Source organism: Vombatus ursinus, unplaced genomic scaffold, assembly GCF_900497805.2.
Source record: "Vombatus ursinus unplaced genomic scaffold, bare-nosed wombat genome assembly UNPS02014872.1, whole genome shotgun sequence".
Classification (NCBI taxonomy): domain Eukaryota; kingdom Metazoa; phylum Chordata; class Mammalia; order Diprotodontia; family Vombatidae; genus Vombatus; species Vombatus ursinus.
Genome location: NW_020954650.1, coordinates 191,668 through 208,811, shown reverse-complemented (window position 1 = coordinate 208,811; position 17,144 = coordinate 191,668).

Below are 17,144 nucleotides of genomic sequence, written 5' to 3'. Positions count from 1 at the left end.
ACTAGATCTCCAAAAGACACTTGACTAATCAATCACCATTTCTGACTTCACATCTGTAAAACTTGGTAAGAGGTGAAATTACCAACAGCCTGGAATCTTCTGCACCCTCTCTTAGAGTCAAAATGCAGAGAAAAACAAGGATCTTTCCTCCCACAAGCTCTCAGCAACTGAACCATTCACAAGCATGGAGTAAGGAGTGAACTTTTTCTCTACCAAAGAAGGAAATTTTGTGAAAATGTCATGCTTGAGCCCTGGGTTACATTCATAAATATATCCTCATTCTTTTGCAATGAACTGTTTCCTCCAGCAATTTTTCAGCATAGCATTTACTCTAACACCCAGTACTGTGCATTCACAGACTCTTATTGCCTTCATCACAATAAAAGGAAGCCCTAATCTGTTTTTTTGGGTAAATGTCTGCCATCAATTTCCTGCCACATTTACATGGTACTGATATTTTTAATTCTTGCAGGGAGAAACAAAACAGAAGAAAACACATTTCACTGAATAGAAGTTATATATTATATGGAAGATGCATATAACCTTATATTTGCTGGGAGGTGAATTTTCAGTTTGCTTTTACATTTAAATTTATAATTAAATGAAACTATTAAAATAAAAAGTAGGAGTGGTGATCAATAGAAATGCATTAATATGATTTTTGCATTTCCTGGATTTCACCAGGCTTTGCAAAATTGGTCATGCTATAGTAAATTACATTATAGATGATCTGATAACCACTTCTCCTCTACTCTTTGCTCAGCCCTTCAAAGATAGCCCTTTCTCCTTTGAGCATATATTTGCATGACCATTTCCTATGGTCTGTTGTATCTCTTGCTGAATGCTATTTGGCACCGTGTTACACCCATTCCTGGAACATAGTTTCTTGTGTGAGACTTCAGTATCTGTTTTTGTAACAGAAGATTTACACTTGACTTTCAGAGGCTGATAATGGGGAAAAATGAGGAAGTCATGGAGTTAGAGCACCATCAAGTGACAATTATCTCAGGCATGTTAAGCTTTGCTCTTTATATCAGTGAATGCATAGCCACATGACTGAGTTGTCTCAGACTCAGGTCTCATCTTCCTGATTAGGAAAAGAACCTTCTTACAGAAGAGCTTGCTGATCATTTTTTTGCCTCAATCTTTCATCTCTGTTCTGTTTTGTGTTCCTTTCCCACTAGGTCTCAGGAAGGGGTTTATCTCATCAGGTGTATTATAATTTTAGCTCTGTTAGATAAGAAAAATCTTGGTCCCAGAGAAATCTCATACTTCCTTATCTGAGATGGGAAAAGTAGCAGGGAATGTGAAGGAAATAAATACTTATAGGAGATAGGTGCTGTTATCCTCATTTTATAGCTGAGGAAAGGGAAGCAAACAGAGATTAGTGACTTGCTCAGGGTTTAACAGCTAATAAGTTCTGAGGTCAGATTTGAACCGAGGTTTTTCTTATTCCAGGCCAAGGGCTCTATGAACCATGGCACAGAGGTAATTCTAACCTATTTCATAGTCAAAGATATTAATGAAAGCTTTGTGATGACGAAGTAGCAGAAATCACATAAATATATAGCTTTAATAGCAAAGAAATTTTCAAATTACAATTTCTCATTTCTCCCATGAGATAAAATCTAAATACATTTCTTGATATCATATTGATCTATAGAGTAAGAGGAATGCATGTATATCATATGTATACATATACAACACACATATGTATATAAATATATACATATGTATATATGACTTTTTTTATCAGGGAGTTATTTGTGGTAATTAAAAATGGTTTAAAATTTACCAAAGACAACTCTAATATAATCTCCTCCTCCTGTTCATTTCTGGGTTCTATGGGTCAGACACAGTTATGGCCAAGATATATACTAATTGAGCAACTCTATGGGTTGTCCATTCGTCTGCACATCATAATTTGGCCAATAGGCATCCTTTATCCATTTGGATTTTTTATGGGAATAGTTCGCCTCAACTATTTTGAGTAGTGTTCTGTAGTTGAGAGTCACAGGGTACCAGAGTCTCCAAATAACTAAAGCTCTGGGATGCTCAAGGGCAAGAGAAGCACATGGTGGCTATAGGTAGCCTATACCATATTAGCAGTAAAAAGTTACATGGGACAAGTGAAGGAGTAGAGGATATCATTAGAGAGATGGGTCAGTCATGTAGCAAGAAAAAGGCAGAACTGGACAGCCCACAGCCCACTGTTATCAACACACTATCAAGAGATCTACAGGAAGACCTCTAGTACCCTGGATGTATCCCCTGTGGAGTTTTTATGGGACAACACATACTAGAATTGGACAGAATAAAGAGGTGGATGGGCTATTACCTGTATTATTATTGGGATCAATCTTAAGAATAACATTTAAAAGTTACCAGAAAGCTATTGTGAACTTAGTAGATGTTAAGTCAATTCTTATTGAATTAAAGTTGTTTAATTACATGTATGTATATGTAATATAATTATTATTTATCTTTACTTATGATTTCACATAAAATAACACAGAATCACAAGGCCTCAGAATTGGAAGGAACTTCAGAGGTTCGCATCATGACACATGGTTATCTAGCCTCTTTTGGAAGATCTGCAATGAGAAAGAACTTCCTCTTGGGGCAATATTTTCCTTCCTTGAGCATCAACTGTTAGGCACTTTATCCTGATCTCAAACCAAAATCTACTTCCTCATAACTTTAAGCATTTGTTTTTAATTAGTTTTCAAATATTTGAAAGAAGTTATGTCCTTTCTAATTTTTATCATTCCCAAGCTAAAAAGACCTGAATTCTTTCAACATCCTAACATGGCAGAATATCAAGGTCCTTCATCATTCCAGTTAACTTCTTCCAGATGCATATTTCCTCATGACGAATTTCTTGCCCTTCTTCCAAAATGTAGCCAATGCCTAGGACAAATATTATTATTATGTTAGTGGTATTTGATATAACAAACTTGCAGTAGAAAAAAATTGTCTCTTGGAATTTCTCAGTGGAATTGGATACATTTGGGTGTATAGCCATGAAGAGTTGTCCTTGGAGTCAGGAAGACCTAATTTTAAATCTATCCTTACACATTTACTGTGTGACCCTGGGGTAGTCACTTAACCTCTGTCTGCCTCAACTATAAAGTGAGGACAATTATAGCACCTACCTCCCAAGGTTATTGTATAAGTAAGAGTTCCTTATCTTCTAATCTTACAAAATGAAAAAAAAAAACCAAACCCCAGATACCTGCATGCTCTTAATTGAAGAAGACTAAGTAATATATAAATAGATAATTCAGTTAGCCAGTCAACAAGCATTTATTAAGCATTTCCTACATGCCAGGCACTGTGAAAGTTTGGACATAGAAAGAAATACAAAAATTCAGTCCTTGTCCTGGAACGACTCACATTCTAATGGTAGAGATAACATGTGAATAATTACATGCATACAAATGTTGTTTGTGAGAACAAAACCCAAAATCTGGCATAGTTTTAGAAAGAAATTTAGAGAAATTTTGGTCATTTGGCAGAGAGAGAGAGAGAGAGAAAGAAAGAGAGAGGAAGAAAGAGAGAGAGAGAGAGTTGAAAGAAGGGGGGTGGCTCCCTCTTCCCACATTATGGAATGTTCCCACTATATAGGATTTTCACACAGGTTTCCCCACATGAGTCACATATGACAAAGGTATTGCACATAAGACACACATGAATCACGTGAGAGGAACTCAAAGCACAAGCTTGGGGTGGACCCTAAACAAGTCCTGGTTATGGTAACCCCCAGATTCTTTGAGTGGATCCAGGACTTGGGGGAACCTGAAATTCCTTGTAGCCATCTCCAGCATTCCTAGAAAGTTGCTGCAGTCAGGTGACACGGGTGCATGCAATCTTTAATCACAAAAAAGTTGGATTCAATCATTATTAATAAATGATAAATAATCCACAAAGCCATGTACCCAGTATAAATAAAAAAAAAGTATTTTCAGTGAGAAGACATCAATAGAGGGTACAGAGAGAGAGGAGGAGAAAGTGAAAAACATCATGCAGAATTTTGGATGGTATGAAGAGGGAGAGCATTCCAGGCATGGAGGATGATGATAGCCAGGGAAAAGATACTGAGTTGGGAAATTGAATGTATGAAGAACAGCAAACAGACCAGTGTTTCTTGATCATAGAAAACACAGAGGGGAGTAAATTGTAAGACTGGAAAGGAAGAAGTCTAGATTGTGAAGGGTTTTAAGTAGCAAGTAGAGATTTTTAGATTTGTTCTTGGAGTCAATAAGGGAACCATTGGAGTTATTTGATTAAGAGAGTGATGTGGTCAGATCTGAAGTTTAGAAAATCACTTTGGCCCCTGGGTGGAAAGTAGACTGGAGTGGGAAGAAATTTGAGGTAGGAAAATCTCTTAGAAGTCAATTATAAGAGTCCAAGCATGAGGAAATAAGTATTTGGACTAGACTTATAGTTGCAGAGGGAGAGTAGAGTAGCATACGAGAGACGTGAAGGTAGAAATAATAAGACTTTGTAACAGATTTCTTATGTGAAGTGAGTGTAAGTAAGGAGTCAGGGATGATAATAAACTGAATTACTGGAGGCTGTTGGTATCCCTGACAGTAAGAGAAAAGTTGGAAAGAGGAGGATTTGGGGGATGATAATTAATTCTGTTTTGGAAATGTTAAGTTTGGGATGTCTGTGGGACATACAATTCAAGATATCCAAGAAGCTGTTGGTGATGTAAGACCAGAGCTCAGGAGAGAGGTTAGGGAAAGAAATAGAGATCTCAGAATCATCAGCTTAGAGATTATAATAGAGACCACAAGAGCTGCTAAAATCACCAATACACAATATTGGTGATAATATATATAGAGAAGAAGAGAGATCCTAGAACAGACACTTGAGGGAAACCCACTGTCAGTGTGTGACCTGGATGAAGATTGAGGAAAGAAAGGACTGAGGAAGAACAGTCAGATAGGTAAGAGAAGCCAAGGAAAGCAACATCACCAAACCTGGAGAGGAGACAGAACTCAAGAAAAGAATGTTATTCACAGTGTCACAGGATACAGAGAGGTCAAGAAGGTTGAAGACTGAGAAAAGGCCAATAGATTTGGCAATTAAGAAATTATTGATGATTCCCCTTCCTGTGCCCTGCCTCCTGGTCTTCCATTGGGAACTTTAGAAAGAATACTTTCAATTTAATGATGAGGTTAGAAAGCAGATTGTAGAGAAGTCAGAACAAAGTGGAGGAGAGGAAATGGTATCAGGGGACACAAGGTGTTTTTGCATCCATCCAATGATTTTTTAGAAAAACAAAATGGTATGACAGTAAAATTCCAGGATCTCCTTGTTCCCTCATTGTGCCACTCATGGAACATCACGCAAGAATGTTTGAAGCAATACGGTTAGAGTTCTCAGAGCAAACACTATGTATTTCCACATCCCAAAATACGTGATAATTTAGTTGATCCAGCTATCTGAGCACTTTGAAAGTACATGGCTTTAATGTCCCAAGCTGTACATAGACAGTAAGTGTTTGCCTTTCCTTCAACTCAAACACTTATTGAGTAAAAATAATAATAATAATCTGCAACTCAGTGGTTAAATAAATGAAAAAGAAACAGTGGGTTATCTTCTTTTCTCCCAACCCTCCTGTGAAACATTTTATCTTAAACTTGGATTCCCACAGACTTGTGAATAGGGCTTGGGTTTACAGAAATATTACTTTAGTGTGGATTAAAAATAATTCCTTCCCCCACTGTCTCTCCTAAAATTTGAACTTAAACTTGGCTTTTGCTTAATTTTTTCAAGGAAACTTTTGTGCTGTGGCAATGAATGTTTCTTTTTTCTTTGAACTGTCAGCCCCAAAATGTCACCTGAGACATCTGTGATTCAGGTGATTACCAGCTTCTGTATAAGGCAGTTTCAGTCAGACTATCTCACCCACTAAAACTGTTCAGTGAGGCACGTGCTGTCACCTGAGAATTTTTAGCTCTGGTTTACATTTATGGAGGAGGAAGGAAAATAGGAAAATGATTTATCCTGCATTTAATGCTACTGATGAAAAAGAATTTAGTTCTGAACAACAGAGTTGTAAATTATATTTTAAATGAAACATTTAAAAATACTCTGGTTGACATCATGGTGTGGTTAGGGTCAGGAGGATCTATGTTGAAATCTGGATTCTAATACTGGCTGAATAATCCTTGATTAAACTTTATCAGCTTCAGTTTCCTTACAGAACTGGTCTGCTCCTCCCATGACACAGACATCACGTGACCAGAGATCAATGTTTTCTGGCTTTGTTTTTATTGGTCTAACATTTTTGTCAATTAATTAGCCCAGGGGTGGGGAACCTGCGGCCTCAAGGCCACATGTGGCCTTCTAGGTCCTCAAGTGTGGCCCTTTGACTGAATCCAAACTAAACAGACTTTGTTCTGTGCTAGAGGCACCAGTATTTTCCCCAGGATTTCTTACATTTTATGATGAAACAACAGAATAAGACTTCTTTTGTGTTGCCTATACCACAAAATTTTTGAGATTTTCATTTGACTTCATCCAATTTCATATACATACCTGCAAGATGCAAAGTACTGTGTCAGAGACTGGACAAAGAAAAACAAAATAACATACAGATCTTGCCTTCAGAAGGTAAGAATCCATGTGGAACAGCAGATAGTCTCTGAGACAGAGACACGCATTCAAATCCTGCTTTGGATTGTTTGTGGGCAAGTTACTTAATCTCTTTTAGAGCCTCAGTTCCCTAATATGTAAAATAATAAAAGTATCTGTAGTACTTACCTCACAGGTTTTAGGAGGCTCAAATGACAAAATGTGTGAAATATACTTTACAAACCTTATCATCCTAGATAAATTATCATAATCATCATCTGCAGCAACAGCCAATTGAAGGTTTTAAAAATATGAAAATCTGCCTCTTTGGGGCACTTTAATGTGAATGTCAGTTAACCAACAAGCATGTGTTAAGAACTTAGAATAATTGTTGTTGTTTTTCAGTCATTTCAGTCATATCTGATTTTTCATGACCCCATTTGGGGTTTTCTTGGTGAAGATGCTGGAGTGGTTTTCCACTTGCTCCTCTTGCTCATTTTACAGATGAGGAAACTGAGGCAAATAAGGTTAAATAACTTGACCAAGATCACACAGCTAGGAAATGTCTGAGACCAGAATTAAACTCAACTTTGCTGCCCTACTTTACAATATACTAGGTACTATGCTAGGTTTTGGGGATTCAAAGATAAAAAAAAAAGGAAATAATCCCTGTAATCAAGGAACTTACAGTCTAAACAGTGTTTCAATGAGTACTACATCCCTCAATCAGATTAATAAAGTAAATAAACAATAATTTAATATAACATTTAAAAATTATTTTAAAAAACTGATTGTACACTAATAAATCTAGCCGTGAAGAGTCAAAGGAATGACATAAGGGAAAGGTCAGTGAGAAATTCTGGAATTTTACAGCCAAGAGTCTCTCTCTCTCTCTCTCTCTCTCTCTCTCTGTCTCTCTCTCTCTCTCTCTCTCTCTCTGTTTGTAAAAGGGACTGTTCTGAATGCTTGTCTAACATAAATTAGCTGTGATTGTGAACACAGCATATTAACAAAGGTTTATAGTAAATGGGAAGTAAATAGTTAGACCATTTTAAAGCAAATGGTCATAGGAACCCCTGGAGACCAGTGGAGAATACGTAGGCTAGATAAACCATGGTGATTTACAGTGAAGATTCCAGAAGTAAAGAAGGTCCTAAAGAAGGAGATATACTGACAGATTGTGGCCATTGATGAATAGGCATAATATTATAATTCTGCCTGAGGCAGTCATCAATGCTATGTACCATAAATCAAAACTAGTTTCCGTCCTAATCAGGATGGTGGAGTGACTTGAAGAATTCCTCTCTACGTTGACTCATTAAAGACAATGAAGGAGTCTTACAGGAGAAAGAAAACAAATTCCAGAATTAGGGTCTAAAGGAAAAACAATTCTGGGGAGATAAAAAGGAAGTAAAGCCACTAGACACATATATGTTGAGTTGAATTAAAGAATGTGGCAGAAGATTAAAAGGAGAAAAAATTCAGTACCACCAAAGCAATGAAGCATTATATGTTTTACAGAAAAATATGGAGAATTAACAGGTACTAATACATGTGAGGAATTCTCTTTACTGACTCTGAGAAGAATGTATATATAAGTAAGGATTGGTGATTTTCTGTTGAAGGACACTATGAGGTAGCCTTATGTAGATCAGACAAGGTTAAGTGGAAGGTGTGTTACTGTCAAGATACATGTGCATAAGGTGTGACTGAGAATCTACTAAGACTCATCACAGCTATTATCTCTAGCACTTTGTTGTTCTGATTAATACAGGAAGAAATTATCTAGTCTAGGTGTTTTTTGTTCTTTTGCTTGAATAGCTAAAGTCCTTGGTAGGAAACAGGAGAATTTGGGGACTTACCCAATTGTCATTTTCTTCTACTAGTCATATGTTGTGCAACTCTCAGGGAATCTTAGGGAAAGTATAAAAAAATGATTGAATGTATAGAGGGTGATAAAAAGCAGCAGCATTTGATTTTCTAGTCTTTGATTTGTTATGTAAAAAACCCACAAATAAGTGACAATATTTTACTCTTCATAATGGACAAAGTTCATTGAAGAATGAAAATAGATCCACAGGAGATTTCTTAATGTAAGCAATAAAAATCTATAAAATCAAAAAGAAGGAGAAAAAGACTCAGGGGAAAAAAACTGTAAAACCAGGGCACACATATTCCCAGTCCTGGATTGTCTGAATGTAGCTTATAATTGTGCTCTTCATATGATATATAGAGAAGTCATGATTTTAAAATGAGGCCATAGAAACTGTGTGGAACCTCAGTATGTGTCAGTAGTTTTTATAAAAGGATCATCCACCTTTCATGGCAGGTGGTTATGGTTGACCAGTGAATAATTCATTGTGACACCAGTCTAGAAGTTGTTCCTCTCTCTCTGTGAGTGTTTTCTTTAGATTGTAAAAACACAGGTAAGCTTGTCAGGGGAAAGCAAATTTATCTCTTTGACAGAGATTAAGAAATAGTTTCAATGAAAAATTTTAACCAGAAATTATTAACTATGCTGAAATTACATTGATAAGCCTTTTGAAGAAAAAAAATTCTTAGAGGAGTACTCTAAATGGTAAAGGGATATGACTTTTAAGTCAAATCAAATCAACAGGCATTTAAAAGGAAGATGTTGTACCCCTATGGGAGAACATAATTCAGCCAGGCCAGGAAAGTGGAGAACATGAATTTCTTAATTCCAGCTAAATATTGGACATAGAGGCCATAGGTGGAAGTGATCGGAGAAATTTGAACTGAATATGTGTTGGACATCTAATTGTGCTAGACAGAACATCTGATATATTTGACTTTTTGATAAATTCCTTCCTAATGGAAGGAAGTAAAGGAGGAAACTGATAGTCTGGCAAGTCAGTCTTTTTTGTTGGAGAATCAAATGAAGACATGAAAGTTGAGAACTATTATTGTACAGTGAAAAGAGGCCTGGATTTTGTTGTAGAAAGTAATGACTCTTAAAGTCTCCTCTACCACTTACTAGTTTTGTGATCTTGGTCAAATTACATAACTTCTATGAAATGGGGATCAAAGTAATTGTACTACCTATTTCATAGAGTTGCTGCAAGGAAGAAAATACCCCTATAAAGCTGCCTAGATAAGTTTCTAAGTCATAGGATTGATTGTTTTACTCCCATGTTCAAAAGCCTTCATTGCCTCCTTATGGCCTCTATGATAAAAACACAATCGTTTCAACTTAATTATTTTCTTCTGTGTTACTTTTTGCTGTTTTGTAAGACAATATTATTGCAATCTATTCTCCTCCATAAGGTTGTATGAATGAGCTTATATTCTAAACTAAGGCTGCCTTTACCTTAAATGTCCTTGAACTTGATAAGAAGATCAAGTGATTGATGCCTGTGATGATTTGTGTGTGGGTTTGTTTGGTTTCCTCATTGTGGTAACTTTTATATAGGCAAAATTCTAATAAATGTTAACAATCAGAACCAATATCTTTACTTTTATCAATTTTCCTACAATTGCTATTAATTGTTTAAAAAAAGAATGCTGTTGGAGATATTATAATTGCACACAATATTTTCTGATCTTTGTTATTTCTTTTAATTTGATTTTAATCTTGACCTTTGCTCTACCCAGTCAATGATCCAATTGAACACATATATTTGATCATGAAATTACTCAAATAACATATCACTTTTAGTTTGTATGATGTTCAGTGTTTGCTGTGTCCAGGGAATCTCAACTTTCAGAGAAACTTCTGGACAACCTACTGATGTTTCAAAGCCTCTTTCAATTCTTAATTCTGAGCCATATTTTCAAATATAAAGTATTTTTCTGTCCTTTCTTGGGTCACACCTTCCTACTGAACCCACTAAATTTCAAATGATTGTTTCAAAGTTTTTGTCAATTTCTCCATAGATTTTCTCTACTTTTTTGTACCTTCACTTCAGTGATAGTACATAAGTCACCATTATTGCCATGTTGATCCTGTTGCCCATAGTTATCATGAGCCCTGCAATATAAGATGACCAAGTATCCATGATACGATGTGGCCTGTTGTCCTTGAGTGAATGATGACAAGAACTTCATTAACTCCTTTAATCATCTATCATAGAAAAATTTATGAGAGTTTCTTCCTCTAGACATGCAGGTACTTTCAAATCTTCTGGTATCATATACTGTTTGGTAGACAAAATCTCACATGGAGCATACCAACAAATACTTTTGTAGAAAATCTGAAAAATTATAGGATCCAAAGCACCATACTTGCTTCTCCATCATTTTACTACCACTACTAAAAAATGGAAGACAGCTAAGTAGAATTAAGAATGAGTAAGGTTTTTTGTTTGTTTTACAAATCAGACTCATAAGGTACATTGGTTAAACAATTTATCAGCTAGGCCAATCTACTGGTGATGACTCTTCACACTTATCTAAGCTTGTCTTCCAAAAGCACTCTATTGTTAGAATCATACTCAAAGCCACTCTAACAGTAAAACCTACTAGAATTTGTGACTTTCTTTTTTTGGGGGGGCTAGGCATTGGGGTTAAAGGACTTGCCCAGGGTCACACAGCTAGTAAGGGTTATGTGTCTGAGGCTGGATTTGAACGCAGGTCCTCCTGAATCCCTGGCCGGTGCTCTATCCACTGCATCACCTAGCTGCCCCAACTTGTGACTTTCTTGAATAGCCATCAAGAAACTAGGGACATCTGCATGCTACAATAAGGCATCAAAGTAAGACTTTTTGTATGGAACATTGGTCATAATAAATTTTTATTATTACTATCATTAATAATAATAAGAAAAGGAGCAGCTAGGTGGCATAGTGGATAGAGCACCGGCCCTGAAGTCAGGAGGACCTGAGTTCAAAACCAGCTTCAGACCAAACACTTGACACTTACTAGCTGTGTGACCCTGGGGAAGTCACTTAACCCCAATTGCAAAATAATAACAATAATAATAATAACAAAAGCAAATATTCATATGACATTTCTTGGTTTACAAAGCAAAGCCTATGAGGACTTGTGACAACACATGTTGTGAGGTCTCAAGGTTATCATCAGTATATCAAATTAGTATCATGGCTCTACTCTAAAGACAAGGCAGAAGACCTTTAGCTTTTTTTTTTAAATCAATACTTGATATAATCTAATTTTCTTTTCATTTCTGTCCCCTCTAAAAATAAGTTCAAAAATAATTTCTCTTGTTTGAGGTTTCCAGTTCTTTGAGCTTTGGTGAATGACATATATGAATTTTTCCCCTGCTCTTAGAAAAGGATTTGAGGTCACTTACAAATTTAACATAATGCAACCTGAGTTCCTGATGCTCCAGTTTTTTTTATTGGTTACTATTCCAATCTTTAAAAAAAAGAAATGAAAAAATGAAAACATAGTTATATTGGGAATCTGTTCTATTTTCATACTTCACATTGAAACCAATTAGGTATAGAAACTTAGTTACAGTAGAAAATTATTTATGCATATTCTGTTCCCAGTTCTTCTAATGAGGCCATCCAAATAATGCCATCTACATGAAGATGAATCAGGACGCTAATAAAATATGGGCAAACTAATGATAATGGCATAACTTTCTCATTTCTTTCTCTAATAATGGACTAACATTTCAACAACTAGCTCCCTTTTTCAGTGCAAGCAATATGGAAAGGGGAAATCAAGTATAGTTTAAATTATCTGCCCATTTCCTTTTCATTTAGTTTTGATTTGCTTTGTTATTTTGGACTGAATGAAATAAAAAAGAAAACTGGTTTAAGGTCTAGAAAAAGAATCACACACTTGATTGTGTACTATCTTCTATTAAATAGCAGTAGTTTCTTTTATGTCAGTCTTGATTGTAGTCATCTCGAGGTCCAGGAGAATATCTTAAATTTCTTTTCTGTCCCTAGTACAATGTTGGGTACACAATGATTACTCACTAAATACTTGATTTTAGGGAGTGACCTTACACTGAATTAAATTTCCAGACATGAGAATTTGAGAGAGCTATGGACAACTCTTAATATGCCAATGACCAACAAATGGGGAGGTAAAATCAGACCCTCCAAAATTCATTAGAGTTGCAAATGCAAAGATAGAATTAAAGGTTATGAATGTATCTTAGAAGTAATTTTCAATGACAAAGATTTTGCAATTTCAAAAGGTGATAGTTCCATTTTCTGAGTTAGCTTTGCCATAAAATTTGTCTTTATATTAAATAGAAATCACCCTCCTCAAAATTTCTTGATATTTGTAGTTCTGCCAGATTATGAACATCAAAGTAGGAACAACTGTCTCATCCAAGCTACAGGGACTCATGACTGTCAGCTCTTTTTTGAGTTTATTTAAGAATATCATCAAGCAGCTTTGGGGCTGGTCCTCGTCATTTTAGAAGTTGGAAACTATCTATGGGTAAAGAAGGAAAGAGCATGGATGGAAAGTTAAAATTGGCATGAAACTTGGAAATTCATGTTGTTAATTTGGTGATAATAGAAAAATGAATAAGGGTGTATGGGAGAAAGAAAGTTAGTGTGGTGAGAATTCTGTGTGTATGGGGGACAGTAGGATATTAGATCAAATGATTGTGAATTAAGGCATGATCTGGGAGGCACCACGTTCAATTAAGGGGTTGGGAACCTGCGGCTTCAAGGCCACGTCTGACTCTCTTAGTCCTCAAGTGTGGCCCTTTGACTGAATTCAAATTTCAGAGAACAAATGAAGTTGGGATTCAGTCAAAGGGCCACACTTGAGGACCAAGAGGGCCACATGTGGCCTCGAGGCCAAAGATTCCCCAACCTGGTAGATTATAGTACCCAGAATCTCTTGCTGAGTATGCTGTAGTATGGATTTCTTTGACGAATCAGTTGGACTGTATGGATTATGTTGTTGTTGAGTTGTTTCAGTCATTTCTGACTCTTTGCGACCCCATTTGGGGTTTTCTAGGCAAAGATACTGGAGTGGTTTGCAATTTCCTTCTCCAAATCATTTTACAAGTAAAGAAAGTGAGGAAAATAGGGTTAATGGACTTGCCCAGGGTCCTAGAGCTAGTAAATGTCTGAGGCTAGATGTGAACTCAAGAAGATAAGTCTTTCTGATTCCATGTCTGCTGCTCTTTTCACTGCTCTATCTACCTGCCTGTGGATGCTAAGGTCCCTTCCAACTTTCAAAATTTGTGATTTTCTGGTTCTTTGATTTATACTCATCCTCTCCCACATATACACAACATATATTCTAGCAGAGAAGAACAATTATAAAGAGAATTCTATTTAGATGGCCTTATAATAATTATGTAAATTTGGCATTTCTGAGATAAACATCCAGTATGTGAGGAAAGAGTATGCAGGGGCATTTAATCACTATGACTAACAGTTTCATGACACTCTGTAGCCAAACAGAACAAGAATAATCACCCCCCCCCACATTAATTCTTCCAATATTTGCAAGTAATCATGATGTTCTGTTTGTCTTTTCTTTCCTTAGTTAAATATTTTCACTTCTTCCAACTATTCTTCATTGGATATTTTTTTTTAAAAAAATCACTACTCTGGTATCTTGTTAGCACTTCTCCCTGCTAGGATATGTGCTTTCTTTTTTTTTAAAATATTTTAGGCAATTGGGGGTAAGTGACTTGCCTGGGGGCCACAGCTAGTAAGTGTCAAGTGTTTGGTCTGAAGCTGGATTTGAACTCAGGTCCTTCTGACTTCAGGGCTGGTGCTCTATCCACTGCACCACCTAACTGCCCCCTAGGATATATGCTTTCTAAGGGGTTTTGCTAGGACAGAGACTTCTACCCATGTCTAATATCAGGATTTAAAGTGCAAACATTTAGCAAAATAACATTCTGTCTCACTAATTCACTCTCTCCTATAATTAGAGAATCCTCACATCACTCACCCTTTTTCTTTTGGATGCTCTAAAGCTTTTTTTTTAACTTTTGTTTACTTGTTTATTTTTAATATTCATTTCCTTAAATTTTGACTTCCAAATTATTTCTCCTTCTAAACCTTTCCCTACCCATTGAGAAGCCAAGTGATGTGATACCCAATGTAGCTGTGAAATCATACAAAACATTTTTCCATATTAACAATACTATAAAAAAAACCATAACAGCAAGAAAAATAAAATGAAAAAAAATATGTTTCAGTCTGGAGTCAGAGTTCATCAATTCTCTCTCCCTGAAGAAGGAAAAGTCTTTGGAAATGTCTTGGATACTTGTATTATTCAAAGTAGTTAAGTCTTTCACAGTTGATCATTGTTGCAATATTGCTGTTAGTGTGCACAATGTTCTTGTTCTCTTCTCTTCACTTTGCATCAATTCACATAAGCTTTCCTAGGTTTTCCTGAAACCATCCTCCTCCTCATTTCTTATCACACATTAGTATTCAAAAACAATCACAGACCACAACTTACTCAGCCATTCCCCATTTGATGGGCATCTCTTAAATTTTCAATTCTTTGCCACCACAAAAAGAGCTTCTATAAATATTTTTGTGCATATTGGTTGTTCCCTTTTCTTTGACCTCTTTGGGGGTACTTCTGAAACTTTCCAATGACTATCTTAAAACATGGAAGTGATCTTAACAATTTTGAGATCTGCAATTTGCCTCATTTGTTCTGAGAACTACACTTTTACTAATGAATTTCAAAGTCATAGGATCATATGATTGTCGATTTGGAGTTAGAAGGGATCCCAGAGGTTATTGAGGTCAACTTGTTCATTGTACAGATGAGAAAATGGGGTCCAATCAATCAATCAATGATGAACATTTATTAAATACCTACTATATGCCAGGCACTGTGCTAAGTTCTGGGAATTCAAAAAGGAACAGAAAGGTAAGTTGCTTAGAGTCAAACAGGTAGCAAGTTGCAGAACAGAAATTTGAACCAAAATCCTTGAATCCAAATCCAGAACTAAATGATGATATTTTTCCAGTCACATTTGGTTTTGTTTTCTTTTCTTTCCAGCAGTATCACACTGTTGACTCATAATGAGCTTGTGGTTAATCCCCAAACCTCAAATTATTGTCTGATGAACTGTTTTTTTAGCCATTGCTCTCATAAATAATGTCTCTGAACTTTTATGTTTCTGTTTTTTAATCTAATAATAAAATTTTGGGAAAGCTACTTTTTAGTATGAAAACAAGGGAGTTATTGATAACAAATCCCAAAACAGATGCCCATGTATTATTTGTATTCCTATTAAAAATTAGCTTTCCCCAAAGTCTTGAATTCAATCCATTGTCAGGTGTCCTTCTATTATTCATTCTTCAGAGACCAATGCAAATTATTTATATACAAAAATCCCTGTAAGTGTTTAGGACTTACTGTTAGTCATATATTCTCAGAACTGAGGTTGTTCTGTTAATTAATTTGAAATAGTGACCAATGCCTTAAAACATGAAATGTTACAGTATCAAAATTGCATTTGATGGCAAGATTAATATGAGTTATCTATATGTCATGTTGGCCAGAAATGCTAATGTGACCTTAGGCTACATTAAGAAACATTGAGATATGTAGAAGAGGGGAGGTGACAGCTCTGTAGTACTCTGGATCATATGTAAACTATTGGGTCTTTCTGGGATGTGATATTTTATTAAGAACATAGATAAAATGGAACATGTCCAGAGAACAGTGACTAACATGGAAAGGGACTGAAGACTGTGCTTTGCAAAGACTAGTTGATAGAGCTGGGAATATTTTGGCTAAGGAAGAGAGAAGAACAGGGGCAATAGGACTAATTTCTTTGAAAATTTGAAAGGATTTCATATGGAAAAGAAGTTGGATTTACCCTGCTTGTCCAACGAGAAGCACAAAATTTCATTTGTGGTTAGGCATGTCCTGTGCCCTGGATAAATTTATTTAAATTAATCAATAATTTAAACAGTAAAGACACAGCCAAAACAGGTTTGGATTCCTGGTTATTTGTGCTGTTGAAATTTTAGTGGGATAACATAAAGCCATAAGGCAGAGACAGGAAAGATAAGAAAGTACAGAAATGTATAGACATTCCATTAATATCCCTCAATTGATTACTTTGAATGACTTCTGTTCTATCAAGGGGAAGTGGTGGAATATTGCCCTAAGTTTCCCTCCAGGGTATGGAAAGACAGGTACACTGATGCCTGGTTGATTTGCCTGTGAGTTGATATAACCACTTTTCCCTGTTACAACCAAGATATTTGGAATTATGTGAATAAAGTCACTAAAATGTGAATTCTAGGAATATACCACAAGGAGATAAATGACAAAAAGCATGCATGAAAATATTTATAGCAACTCTTTTTTTTGTGCTAGTGAAGAATTAGACACAAATTTGATGCCCAGTAATTGGGGAATGACTAAATAAATTATACATGAACATAATAGAATAGTATTTTGCTGTAAGAAATGATGTACACAATGAATATGAAGAAGCATGGAAAGACTTACAATGAATTGATGCAAAATGATTTAAGCAGAACCAGGGTAACTATATAAAAGGACTACAACAGAACAGTCAAAACTAAATGTAGCAGTCCTGGCCCTAAGGAAGGGAAAAATGAGGAAAAATACTTCCCCTTGCTCCTTTAAAGGAGCTGGGACTC